Source organism: Dendrobates tinctorius, unplaced genomic scaffold, assembly GCF_039654945.1.
Source record: "Dendrobates tinctorius isolate UK_male_01 unplaced genomic scaffold, ASM3965494v1 ptg000006l, whole genome shotgun sequence".
NCBI classification, from domain to species: Eukaryota; Metazoa; Chordata; class Amphibia; order Anura; family Dendrobatidae; genus Dendrobates; species Dendrobates tinctorius.
This window is the reverse complement of record NW_027361674.1, coordinates 9,380,828-9,395,887: the sequence shown is the minus strand read 5'-3', so window position 1 is coordinate 9,395,887 and position 15,060 is coordinate 9,380,828.

The window sequence follows — 15,060 nt, the reverse complement described above, 5'->3', positions numbered from 1 at the left end:
TAAAGGGACCAAAAGTAATTGGACAATTGACTCCAAGGCTATTTCATGGACAGGAGTGGGCAATCCTTTCGTTATGTCATTCTCAATTAAGCAGATAAAAGGCCTGGAGTTGATTTGAGGAGTGGGGCTTGCATTTGGAAGGTTTTGCTGTGAAGCAAACACACGGTCAAAGGAGCTCTCCATGCAGGTGAAACAAGCCATCCTTAGCTGCAAAAACAGAAAAAACCCATCCAAGAAATTGCTACAACATTAGGAGTGGCAAAATCTACAGTTTGGTACATCCTGAGAAAGAAAGAAAGAAAGCACTGGTGAACTCATCAATGCAAAAAGACCTGGGCGCCCACGGAAGACAACAGTGGTGGATGATCGCAGAATAATCTCCATGGTGATGAGAAACCCCTTCACAACAGCCAACCAAGTGAACAACACTCTCCAGGAGGTAGGCGTATCAATATCCAAATCTACCATAAAGAGAAGACTGCATGAAAGTAAATACAGAGGGTTCACTGCACGGTGCAAGCCACTCATAAGCATCTAGAATAAAAAGGCTAGACTGGACTTTGCTAAAAAACATCTAAAAAAGCCAGCACAGTTCTGGAAGAACATTCTTTGGACAGATGAAACCAAGATCAACCTCTACCAGAATGATAGAAAGAGAAAAGTATGGCGAAGGCGTGGTACAGCTCATGATCCAAAGCATACCACATCATCTGTAAAACACGGCGGAGGCAGTGTGATGGCTTGAGCATGCATGGCTGCCAGTGGCACTGGGTCACTAGTGTTTATTGATGATGTGACACAGGACAGAAGCAGCCGAATTAATTCTGAGGTATTCAGAGCCATACTGTGTGCTCAGGTCCAGCCAAATGCAGCCAAACTGATTGGTCGTCGTTTCATACTACAGAGGGACAATGACCCAAAACATAAAGCCAAAGCAACCCAGGAGTTTATTAAAGCAAAGACGTGGAATATTCTTGAATGGCCAAGTCAGTCACCTGATCTCAACCGAATTGAGCATGCATTTCACTTGTTAAAGACTAAACTTCAAACAGAAAGGCCCACAAACAAGCAGCAACTTAAAACCACCACAGTGAAGGCCTGGCAGAGCATCAAAAAGGAGGAAACACAGTGTCTGGTGATGTCCATGAGTTCAAGACTTCAGGCAGTCATCGCCAACAAATGGTTTTCAACCAAGTACTAGAAATGAGCATTTTATTTACAATTATTTAATCTGTCCAATTACTTTTGGTCCCTTTAAAAACAGGATGGCACATGTTAAGGAGCTGAAACTCCTAAACCCTTCATCCAATTTTAATGTGGATACCCTCAAATGAAAGCTGAAAGTCTGAACTTCAACTGCACCTGAATTGTTTTACTTAAAATTCATTGTGGAAATGTCTAGAACCAAAATTTAAAAAATTGTTGTCTCTGTCCAAATACATATGAATCTAACTGTATATAGAGGCTGCAAAAGTTAAATGTTCCAAAATTGTTTATAAACAAAAAAAGCCCCCAAATGTCTCTTTATTCTTTAATGAAGTTAACTAACCCATTCATTTTTTTTAATCAGAGTATAGATAAATATGAGACAGCAAGACTATTAAATTTATTATTATTATTATTATACATTTTTATAGTGCCATTAATTCCATGGCGCTTTACATGTGAAAAGGGGTAAATATAGACAAGTACAATAAACATGAGCAATACAAGACACACACAAGTACAGAAGGAGAGAGGACCATGTCCACAAGGGCTCACAGTCTACAGGGGATGGGTGAGGATACACTAGGAGAGGGTAGAGCTAGTTGTGCGTCGGTTCAGTAGACTGAGGATCAAAGTAGGTTGTAGGCTTGTCAGAAGAGGTGGGTCTTCAGGTTCTTTTTGAAGGTTTCCATGGTAGGCGAGAGTCTGATGTGTTGGTGTAGAGAGTTCCAGAGTATGGGGGAAGCACGGGAGAAGTCTTGTATGCGGTTGTGGGAAGAAGAGATAAGAGGGGAGTAGAGAAGGAGATCCTGAGAGGATCGAAGGTTGCGTGTGGGAAGTACTGGGAGACCATGTCACAGATGTATGGAGGAGAGAGGTTGTGGATGGCTTTATATGTCAGAGTTAGGGTTTTGAACTGGAGCCTCTGGATGATAGGATGCCAATGAAGGGCTTTGCAGAGAGGAGAGGCTGGGAAATGATGGGGAGACAGGTGGATTAGTCGGGCAGCAGAGTGTAGGATGGATTGGAGTGGTGCCAGAGTGCTAGAGGGGAGACCAGGGAGTAAGAGGTTGCAGTAGTCGAGGAACCCTCAGGTTTAACTCAGGTAACTGTTTCTCTGTCTGTCTTTTAATTGGAATGTACGGTACCCTCATAACCTGAGTCGACATTGTGACAGGGTCACTGGCACGGTATGTGAGGGGAGATATGTGTCACGGAGACTGCTTTCTTCCGTGATCTAGAAACCTGTGTTTATTTTCAGCATGATATGTGCTGAAGGAGTTAAGCGACCATGTTATGGGTGGGTTTTTAGGTGAATAGGTAAGAGATGGGTGGGACGCCTGCTCACCATATCTCAACCTCAAGGGTGTGGCTGGGGAAATAAATGGCCAGAGTTTTTTTTTTTCTGTGGTCTGTGTTGTGTGGAGGCAAGCAAGCCTCTAGGCCAGTGATGGCGAACCTTTCTATGACCGAGTGCCCAAACTGCAACCTAAAACCCAATTATTTACGACGAAGTGCCAATACATGCTAAATGCCCTATCATGATCCCCTTCATGTAGAAATATGCCCCAACATGATCCCCTTCATGTAGAAATGCCCCATCATGATCCCCTTCATGCAGAAATGCCCCATCATGATCCCCTTCTTGTAGTAATATGCCCCATCATGATCCCCTTCATGCAGAAATGCCCCATTATGATCCTCTTCTTGTAGAAATATGCCCCATCATGATCCCCTTCATGCAGAAATATGCCCCATCATGATCCCCTTCATGCAGAATTATGCCCCATCATGATCCCCTTCATGCAGAAATATGCCCCATCATGATTCCCTTCATGCAGAATTATGCCCCATCATGATCTCCTTCATGCAGAAATATGCCCCTTCATGATCCCCTTCATGCAGAAGTATGCCCCATCATGATCCCCTTTATGCAGAAATATGCCCCATCATCATCCCCATCATGTAGAAATATGCCCCATCATGATCCCCTTCATGTAGAAATATGCCCCATCATGATCCCCTTCATGTAGAAATGCCCAATCATGATCCCCTTCATGTAGAAATATGTCCCATCATGATCCCCTTCATGTAGAAATATGCCCCATCATGATCCCCTTCATGAAGAAATTGCCCATTCCACCACCTCCATCATTTCCTTCTCCCCATCTTTGTCCCTCTCCCCATCACTCCTGTCATTAGCCCTCTCCCCATCACTCCCATCATTGGCCCTTTCCCCATCACCCCCATCATTGGTCCTCTCCCCATCACCCCCATCATTGGCCCTCTCCCCATCAATGGCCCTCTCTCCATCACTGGAAATCTCCCCATCACTGGCTCTCTCCCCATCACTGACCCTCTCCTCATCACTGGCCATCTCCCCATATCACTGGCCATCTCCCCATATCACTGGCCATCTCCCCATCACTGTCCATTTCCCCATCACTGGCCATCTCCCCATATCAATGGCCATCTCCCCATCACTGGCGCTCTCCCATCAATGGCCCTCTCTCCATCACTGGCCCTCTCTCCATCACTGGCCATCTTCCCATCACTGGCCCTCTCCCCATCACTGGCCCTCTCCCCATCACTGACCATCTCCCCATATCACTGGCCATCTGGCCATCTCCCCATATCACTGGCCATCTCCCCATATCACTGGCCATCTCCCCATATCACTGGCCATCTCCCCATCACTGTCCATTTCCCCATCACTGGCCATCTCCCCATATCACTGGCCATCTCCCCATCAATGGCGCTCTCCCCATCAATGGCCCTCTCTCCATCATTGGCCCTCTCTCCATCACTGGCCACCTTCCCATCACTGGCCCTCTCCCCATATCACTGGCCATTCCCCCATATCACTGGCCATCTCCCCATATCACTGGCCATCTCTCCATCAATGGCCATTTCCCCATCACTGACCCTCTCCCCATCATTGGCAAACACACACACACCACAGCGGCCACACTCACCACACACACACACCAGCGGCCACACACACACCAGCGGCCACACTCATCTCTCTGTGCCCCGGCAGCTTCATCGGCTCTCACTTCCTCTCACACATTGAGAGAAGCGGCCGCAGCTGGATGGCATCATCATTCAGATCCGCGGCCGCGCCGCTCAATGTATGAGAGGCAGCCAGGAAGCTGCAGCTCTGGATCAGTGAGGCGAGGCCGTGTGCCAGCTGAGAGGGCTCTGCGTGCCCTCTCTGGCACAGGTGCCATAGGTTCGCCATCACTGCTCTAGGCTAATGCTCCTGTGAGAGCTACCATAGGTGTTGGCCCAGAAGTGCAGGGTAGGACTTTTATGAACTTTTTATTTTCTTTTGAGCCAGAAAGGCTGTTTTTCTTTTACCATTTTGGGTTTTACTAGCTTGGCCTGTGTGAAATTTTCGCTCATAGGTCATTGGGGGCGCAGGCAATTTCATGAGATGATGAACACAGACAGGTATTTATATATGTAGATTGGTAATGCAATAAATTGCTTTGATAAGTAGAGGCCAAAAAATGTCTTCCGGTTGAGGTGCCACCTGCAGGTCATTGTGTCTTTCTGCAGGTTTATGAAAATAAATGTTTAAACTGTATTTAGTGATAAAATCGTGAATGTGTGGTTTGTTTGGCTGTTTTCTTGCTGAAGGGAGTAAGTTTACCTTTCAAATAGTGTATCATGTTTGTGTGGGTAAAGTAATCAGCGAAAAAGCAGTGCATGTTCACAAATGTGTTGATAGTGTGCTCTGGGGTACTGTGGTGCCACCTGCAGGTCCTTTTTCCTTACTGCAGGTTGATGAAAATTAATGTTTAAACTGTATTTTGTGATCAAATTGTGGATGGGTGGTTTGTTTGGCTATTTTCTTGCTGAAGGGGGCAAGTTTATCTTTTAAATGGTGTATCATTTGTGTGTGTGGGTGCAGTATTAACGGGGATACAAAGGAATTACCGAAAAACAGTGTTTAGAAATAATAGAATAGATGATACAATAAACCAACCAGAGACTTTAACCCACGTGTGCCTGTGTCTACCTCGAGGAGAAGCTAAGTGAGCCGACCTACCACAACATGTTCAAATTCATAACAATATGTTCAGAGAGAGGAATGCTTACATATTTTACATGGTGTATTGCAGAATAAATAATCACTATTGAGCAGATTCTTCACTTTCTGGTATGTGTTGACTGATGGAAGTCATAACATGATATCTTTATACATTTTACCGTTATCTCTCAATTCCAAAGAATGATGCTTGTGTCCTATACAGGCATTGAGGGAAAATATCTCTTGGTGCCTTCATTCACAAGAAAGCCAAATAAATAAATAAAAAACAATTCCACCTTATCAGTGTGGTCTGCATGTGTAGCCTGTATTTAGGGCAAAAAACATGGTGGGGTTCACATTTCTGTAGAGATCCACACATATATAACTATTACGCTCACTTTCTATATGTTCGTAGAGTCAGACTATGTGGCTGCTATGGGGCTCTTGGAGGAAGGTTGGTTGGTCCAACTTCCTTTGGCCATATCCTGCACAGGACTCCCATCTCCACAGTACTACCTTGAAAGGCAAGTAAGACACAACACTCTTCCATATACCCTATTGTGGCTGGCGAACACATGTGGTGAGCAATAAGGTAGTCATAAAAAGTGTCTATAGACTTGAATAAGGAAAACCACAGGAGAGGAAAACCACATGTAGAGACTAAGATCCCAGCAGAAGCACAGCTGCTGATCACGCTAAAACCACATCTATTTTTGGACTGCGGTGGTGGTGTGTTTTTGGTGTGTGAAAAATTTGGAGAAGAGAGATTTTCTTGTTATCAAAATATGTTGCCTGACTAAAGTTAATAGTGATGTCCAAGCAGCTTATGATTATGACTGATACATACAGTATTTATGTTGTCATGATGTTACCTGTGCTAAAGAAGTTGATAGTCATTTGCAGGACTGAAGTCAACAATTGGTATCACAGCGTATTGAGTGAGAAAGGCTCAGTGTTAGAACCAAACGTCGCATATATTGCGGTATGAAATAAGCATTTTTGCAAAATGTATTGAAATGCATGCTGCCTCCATTTTTTCTACTTATAATTGATATAAAAATCCAAATAATGAGGTAGCACAACCAATTAGGTGAAAAAGAGTGAAAGGTATCTTTTATTCACCCACAACAGCTATGTTTCTTTGGAGTCTGTCTCAAGCAGTGATTAGATAGATCGATAGATATGCAGATAGATGATGTTTGAGACCATGCACACTTAAGGTCCCGTTACATTTAGCGATGCACCAGCGATCCCGACAACGATACCACCCGGTCAGGATCGCTAGTGCATCTCTAAATGGTCGCTAGTGAGCTGTCAAACAGGCAGATCTCACCAGCGATGCAGTAGCGGTCGGCGGTCGTTACTTACGTGTCAGACGGCAGCTCTGATGACGACTTCCTCTCGTGTCCATGAAGTCGCTCGTCGGCGTCAGCAGGACGCCGACGATGAGAAATGGACCAGGACGATCTCGCGCGATCAACGATATCCAGCGGGGGGGCTGGTCAGAGGTGTCACATGTAGCGAGATCGCTACCGATATCGCTGCTGCGTCACAAAATCGGTGACACTTTAGCGATATCGCTAGTGATATCACTATGTGTAAAAGGCCCTTTAAACACCCTTTTTTTTAAAGGGGTGATAACAACATAAAATAGCAACAAGATGCTATTTTTTTGGCAAAAACATCATGCACCAAAATTTGCATCAATAGAACTGACAAATGTTTTAAAGGAGTATTCTAATCTTTTCTTCAGGAGTGTACTGCTCCCCAATCTCTTGGCTTTCTGTTTTGCTGGGGGGCGGTGTGCTCCTAAAGATTGACAGTTTGGACTAGCGGCATGGCTAAGCTGTTGTCCCAAAGTGTGACCACTGTTATGCTGCTAGCAGAGACAGCTTTGCCTCCGCAACATCAGAACAGAACAACTGAAGCTGTCTGGAATGATGCAGCAATGTGGTCAGTTCCAAAGCGGCTCTTCAAGGATCCCGCTCCTTGACTAGTTAACCGGCTACCCTGTGACTGCAGGGTGTCTTATAACCTAAGCAATGAGTTGTTCTTTTGTTTTTTTAACAGCCTTCAACTCAGTCTTGAGCCGTGGCTACTTAATGGATGAACAATCTGTAGGTAGATACTGTAGATATTGAGAAAGCCTAGATAGGTCCACCAGGGTCTTCTCCACCATTATCTTAATAGTATCAAGCCATGGAGTTGCTCGTCTTCCTTTTCCCATTATTCCATCCTTTTTTCCCACCATGATGTCCTTCTCCAATGACTGGTCTCTTCGTATGATGTGTCCAAAGCAGGCAAGTCGTAGCTTGGTGATCGTCGCTTCAAGTGACATGTCTAACTTGATTTTTTTCAAACTTTGTTTGTTCTTCTTGCCATCCATGGTATTGATAACATCCTTCTCCAGCACATTTCAAAGGCGTCAATTCTTCTTATGAGATGTACGCAATACAATTAAATATCCCTCCATTCTAGAGAACGGAGAGCATTTTTTACAAAAGTTAAATTACAAAGTTTTTTTACACTAACGTTTAACCAAAAAACTTGAAATAAACCCTATGATACATTTCTTCCAATGTGCATATTGGTGCTGAAGTCTGTTAATCTTTTGTTAGTTTTTGTTAGTATTTTTTGTTATAATACAACTTTTGTAAATATCTTTAATTAAGCTAGTGATTGACTACCTCAAGGCTGCAAAGAAATTAGCTCACAAAACCCCCAAAATATTATTAATTTATGTAATAAATTAGCTATTTCATGTGAGCAGGTTCTGATTTTAAAAGGTCGTTGCTGTATGAATTTAATATAGTATTTCTTCCTTTCTTGATATAGTGTCCTCCGTCCTAAGTCCCTTCCTGGTATATGGTCCCCCATCCTGGGACCTTTCCAGTAATATATGTCCCCCATCCTGGTATAATGTTCCCAATCCTAGGTCCCTTCCAGTAATATAAGTTCCCCATCCTGGTATAATATGCCCCCATCCTGGGCTTCTTCCAGTAATAATGTCCTTATCTGTTTGGTCACCACTGATACACTATGTACTCAATGGGTTTTCTGTGTAAAGCACTGACATGCCAGATCCTCCAGAGCAAAAAATTCTTCACACATTATAATTAATGGAGGTCTCGGAAAAGGAATCTACTCTTTTTAAATATGTGTTTTTCTTGGATACTGCAGTACAACTGTCATTCACTTGAATAGGAGTTGAGGTTTAAGTGAATCTGTCAGCAGGTTTTTGCTACCTCATCTGAAAGCTAACCATATATCACTTACAGTGGGTACGGAAAGTATTCAGACTGCTTTAAATTTTTCACTCTTTGTTTCACTGCATCCATTTGGTAAATTCAAAAAGTTCATTTTTTTCTCATTAATGTACACTCTGCACCCCATCTTGACTGAAAAAAAAACAGAAATGTAGCATTATTTTTGCAAATGTATTAAAAAAGAAACACTAAAATATCACATGGTCATAAGTATTCAACCCTTTGCTTATAAACATTCATATTTAAGTCACATGCTGTTCATTTCCCCATGTGCTCCTCCTTGAGATGGTTCTACTCCTTCATTGGAGTCCAGCTGTGTTTAAATAAACTGATAGGACTTGATTTGTAAAGGCACACACCTGTCTATATAAAACCTCACAGCTCACAGTGCATGTCAGACCAAATGAAAATCATAAGGTCAAAGGAACTGGCCAAGGAGCTCAGAGACAGAATTGTGGCAAGGTACAGATCTGGCTAACGTTCCAAAAGAAGTTCCACAGTACTCAAGGCTCGTAAGAGCACAGTGACCTCCATAATCCTTAAGTGGAAGAACTTTGGGACCACCAGAAGTCTATCTAGACCTGGCCATCCAGCCAAACTGAGCAATCATGGGAGAAGAGCCTTGGTAAGAGAGTTAAAGAAGAACTCCAAGATCACTGTGGCTGAGCTCCACAGATGCAGTAGGGAGATGGGAGAAAGTTCCACAAAGTCAACTATCATTGCAGCCCTCCATCATTCAGGCCTTTATTGCAGAGTGGCCCGACAGAAGCCTCTCCTCAGCGCAAGACATACGAAAGCCCGCATAGATTTTGCTAAAAAACGCATTAAGGACTCCCAGACTATGAGAAATAAGATTCTCTGGTCTGATGAGATGAAGTTAGAACTTTTTGGTGATAATTCTAAGTGGTATATGTGGAGAAAACCAGGCACTGCTCATCACCTGCCCAATACAATCCCAACAGTGAAACATGGTGGTGGCAGCATCATGCTATTGGGTGTTTTTCAGCTGCAAGGACAGGAAGACTGGTTGCAATTGATAAAAACATGAATGCGGCCAAGTACAGAGATATCCTGGATGAAAACCTCTTCCAGAGTGCTCTGAACCTCACACTTGCAAACTTCTGCAGTGCGCAGGCGCTGGGTCTCTCTGATCATTCCCAGCGCCTGCTCACTGCAGTACTTTGCTCTGCACTCAACAGGGCAGAAAAGTACGCCTGCGCAGGAGCATTATGCCGGGGAGGCATGAAGAAGGCAGGAGGGTGGCATTGCAAGAAGACGGGAGGCACCGAACCCAGACCTGCAACACCCATCGGACCAGCCCGCCCCCGGGTGAGTATAATAAAAGTTATTTTTCTTCTCTTGCAGGTCGGATCAGGAGCTTATCTACAGCATTATAGAATGCTGTAGATAAGCCCTGAAAGGAAGTGGCCCCATCTTATAGCCAAAACAGCTAACAGGTTCCCTTTAAAGGGGTCTGAATACTTTCTGTACCCACTGTAGTTTACTTTGTGCAGCAGTTCTGACACAATCAGAGCTTTTAGATTTAGAATGAAGAAAAGCTGAGAAAGCTATCCCCCCCACACCAGGCTCTCCATGTACAAAGTCCATAGACAGTGAGGTGCTTAGTTGCTGGACTAGTCCAACAATGTTAATCTTTTAGTGATGCAAAAACCATGCGCAAAAAAAACAAGAAAACGCATGATGCGTTTTTTATGCGCGTTTGCACTGCGCACGCAGCGCAAAAAATGCAAGTGTGAAAGTAGCCTGAATTCTGTGTTTCAGCCTCTATGTCCTGCTGTCTTCAGATTTACATAGCAAAATCCTGCTGACAGATTCCCTTTACGTCCTGCTAACCGTTAGTTGATCATGGGGGTGGCAGGTGTCAGACCCCCACTGATCTGATATTGACCTATCCTTAGCATACCAGAGGTCATCAATATTTCATTTCCGAGAAAACATCCTTAAATGGTTTGGTTACAAAATATGCAAATATAGCAATGTGTAATTACAAACTGTATATATTATATAGTAACAGAATATTATGCAAATGACATCAATATTATGATTTGTTTATTTTCATCCATATCTATGTAATTTGGTATGCCATTTCAGAACTGCCCAGTACTTGCTGCAAATGACACATAATTGTGTTAATACACACGCTGCACTTCTGATAATGAATACAATTAGAATATTGCATACAGAGTGTGCAAATATGCATAGCCGTGCACAGCTGGCATTGCAACACGCCTAAAGCCTAAAACTCAATTACGTATTCATTATCAAGACCCTTCTTCATAAATTTGCATAGTAGATATATTTAATACAATTCCCTCATCATAATTTACATAACTAAAGTATGATTCTGAGTCTACATAGACAATGAGTATTGAGCAGTTGCACAACCTTCTCCATTATAACTGCAGGGACTAGAGCGTATTTTCTGCATGGCAGACAAAACTATGGAATTACAGGATTTTCTAAGACATGAAATGGGTTGTCTGTGATCTTAAGGGAAACCCTGCAGCACCATCGCAGGAGAAATTAAGGACTGAACAGTTCTCCTTGAAATCAATAGCCATGTGCGCCGCTGAGTCCTCCAGAGTGACCTGGACCGGGGGCCTCCTGCTATTAAAGGGTTACTCCAAAAATAGTAATAGTATCTCCAAAGGACGGGGGAAAATTTAGTGATTGCTGGCTGGGGGTTCTACTGCTGAGACCCGCAATGATAGCGAGAATAGAGCTCTGGAATTTGGGAACTTTGCCGAGCCCCAATGTGAATGGAGTGGAGACACACATGCTCAGCCTCCGACTGCTGGAGAAAGCCGAACCCCCAGTAGCATATACTTCCTAACAAAATGGTCTTATTCATTATAAAATTCTACGATTGCAGACTACTGTTCATAGTCATTGAAAGTCCTAATTAGAAGTCCTTTTTTCTACATAAAAAATCTACCAGCATTTAGAAGGCTTTGGTAAGACAACGGTGCCACAGTCATTCTTTACATGGTTTAGTGGCAGTGTCGGACTGGGGCGCCAAGGGCCCACCAGTAACATTGACTTTGGGGGCCTACTTTTTACCTACATACAAATATTACATGATCCTCATTCACTAATTTACCTATATCTCTATATAATAATAAACTGGGTAGTTTGGTTAATGAATGATGAGATGCTGCTTTTATAAAAGCAACCTGGGCTTCCATAACCCCTCAGCAGTGCCTCAGGCTGATCGCCTCCATGCCATGCCGCATTAATGCAGTAATTGATGCCAAAGGAGCTCCAACCAAGTATTGAGTGCATTTACTGGGCATACATTTCAGTAGGACAACATTTCAGATTTTAAAATCATTTTTTCAAGCTGGTGTTATAAAGTATTCTAATTTACTGAGATAATGACTTTTGGATTTTCATTGGCTGTAAGCCATAATCATCAACATTAACAGAAATAAAGACTTGAAATAGATCACTCTGTTTGTAATGACTCTATATAATATACGAGTTTCACTTTTTGTATTGAAGAACTGAAATAAATTAACTTTTTGATGATATTCTATTTTTCTCAGATGTACCTGTAGTTTATTTTTTTTATTTCTTTTACTCATTTATATAGCACCATTATTTCCACAGACATCAGCTTACAATGTTTATTCCCTATCAGTATGTCTTTGGAGAGTGGGAGGAAACTCAAGCGAACAAGGGGAGATAATACAGACTCCTTGCAGGTGTTGTCTTTGGTGGGATTTTAACCCAGGACCCCAGCGCTGCAAAGCAACAGTGTTAACCACTGAGCCAGAAAACGGTAAAATACAAGAGATTGGTGTTATTTCCCTTTCTGGTGCTAATTCAGAGTATAACATAGCTAACCTATTGAATGATGGAGTTCAAGAGTTTTACAACCTCATTTTAACCCGATTTATTATTACATTTGACCCTTTTTTGTCAATTTTTTTTTGTTTTTCGCCTATTTTTGATTAATTATTGTACGTGCCCCTTTTTGTCTATTTTTGGTGTTTTTCGCTTATTTTTTGCCAAATTCTTCTTTTAAATCGCACCTTTCTTTAAAGTCTATTTTACATGTGTTCGTCTGTTTTTTTTTTTTTTTTCAATGTTCACCATTGTGGGTGCAGTTTTTATTTTCTTGTTTGTTTGCTGTCGATTTTTCAATTGCGACGTTTAAAAAAGTTGATACTTTTTTTTTATGTAAATGTTCTCCAGACCCCCCGGAGTAATTTTATGTATGCCTGGAATAGATTTGATCTATAATTTATGCCCCGATATCTGGCCACATTTCTAGTGAATTTATGAATCGGTGGGGGCCCACTTACCACTTATTGGTGGTATTTTGTTGACTTGAATGTATGTCTTTTTTTATTAAAATTCATTTTAGGAAAAAGGTTTCCTTGGAAATATTGAACCGTTTGCCTTCAGCAGCCTCTATGTATTACAGTACACTAGAGATTGCAGAAGGAGTTACCTGTGAATCCATCATTGAGCTCCTTAACTAGAGATTGCAGAAGGAGTTACCTGTGAATCCATCATTGAGCTCCTTAACTAGAGATTGCAGAAGGAGTTACCTGTGAATCCATCATTGAGCTCCTTAACTAGAGATTGCAGAAGGAGTTACCTGTGAATCCATCATTGAGCTCCTTAACTAGAGATTGCAGAAGGAGTTACCTGTGAATCCATCATTGAGCTCCTTAACTAGAGATTGCAGAAGGAGTTACCTGTGAATCCATCAGTGAGCTCCTTATCTAGAGATTGCAGAAGGAGTTACCTGTGAATCCATCAGTGAGCTCCTTAACTAGAGACTGCAGAATGAGTTACCTGTGAATCCATCAGTGAGCTCCTTAACTCTCCTAGAGCTTATCCATGACCAAATCAAAGTTCAACTTAGAAGATGGTTAAGGAGAAGAAAGATAAAGGCTACAAACCCTGCTCAGATGGATATGACTGTCCAGTCATATTCCCCCGTAGCTTAAACTCTCCATAGTTTGCGTTTTTTGTACAGTAAATATGCTGCGTTTAACAGTTCAAACAAAGTGGATGTGATTTTGGGGAAATTCATGCCCTCTATGTGAATAAAGATGCTGCAGAACTCTGTTTTTTTGTGCATTTTTTCCCCCTATCAACTTCTATGGGAAGAGTAAAGAAAATACAGTGTGGAGAGTAAAAAAAAAGAAAAGAATACTAAATAGCATAAAAAACCCACTGCATCTAACCTGTACCGAAATTGCCTTAACAAAAAGGGAAAATTCATCAACAAAGCAAAATTTCAGTGCACATTTTGGCGCAGACAATAAAATGCAACCTTTTAACATCTGGGAACATTGATTTAAGGGGAATCCGTTACCAGGTTTTTTTCTATGTAATCTGATGTAGGGGTAGAGACCCTGATACCAGCAATGTGTCACTTACTGGGCTGTGTTTTGCTGTTTCAGTACAAATAGCGTTTTAACAGCTGGAGATTATCACTACAGGACTAGCTGCCTCCTGCCTCTTACTCCAACCACACCCCTAGCACTAATTAGGAACTTTCTGTCAATATGCAGTGTACACAGAAAGCTGCCAATCAAGCTCTTCAGCAAAGAAAATGGTGACTCTATCATAACTGGGCTGTGCCCAGTAAACTAAAGGACACATCGCTGGAATCAGGGTCTCTGACCTTACATCATGCTGCTCTCAGATCACAAAGCAAAAACCTGGTGAAGGGTTCCCTTTAAAGGGCTGTTCCCATCTTGAATAATGATATACCAAAGACGTGATTCGCACTGTTGAGTTTTGCGTTCATCAAGAATGGGGCTCCAGTGCCGCCCAGTAGAGAGGTGGCTACGCGTTTCACAACTCTCTCAGTTGATCAGAATGGATGTTCCTGGAAAATATTGCCCTACTGCAAGCGAACGGAGAGGACCGTGCATGAGCTATCGGACAGTTACGGCATGCTTCTATAGGGGAAATCTCCTGTGCGGCTGACTTCTGTATACCTGCTCGGTGGAGGCCTTACATTTGTCACGTGTAATGTGAACGTTCCCTGTACATGTCCTCACATTACAATGCCGTATTATATAGAGGCACTTATCACTACATACTGGCGCAGCACGGTGGCTAAGTGGTTAGCACTATCCAATGTATAGGGCAGCACGGTGGCTCAGTGGTTAGCACTATCCAATGTATAGGGCAGCACGGTGGCTCAGTGGTTAGCACTATCCAATGTATAGGGCAGCACGTTGGCTCAGTGGTTAGCACTATCCAATGTATAGGGCAGCACGGTGGCTCAGTGGTTAGCACTATCCAATGTATAGGGCAGCACGGTGGCTCAGTGGTTAGCACTATCCAATGTATAGGGCAGCACGGTGGCTCAGTGGTTAGCACTATCCAATGTATAGGGCAGCACGTTGGCTCAGTGGTTAGCACTATCCAATGTATAGGGCAGCACGGTGGCTCAGTGGTTAGCACTATCCAATGTATAGGGCAGCACGGTGGCTCAGTGGTTAGCACTATCCAATGTATAGGGCAGCACGGTGGCTCAGTGGTTAGCACTATCCAATGTAT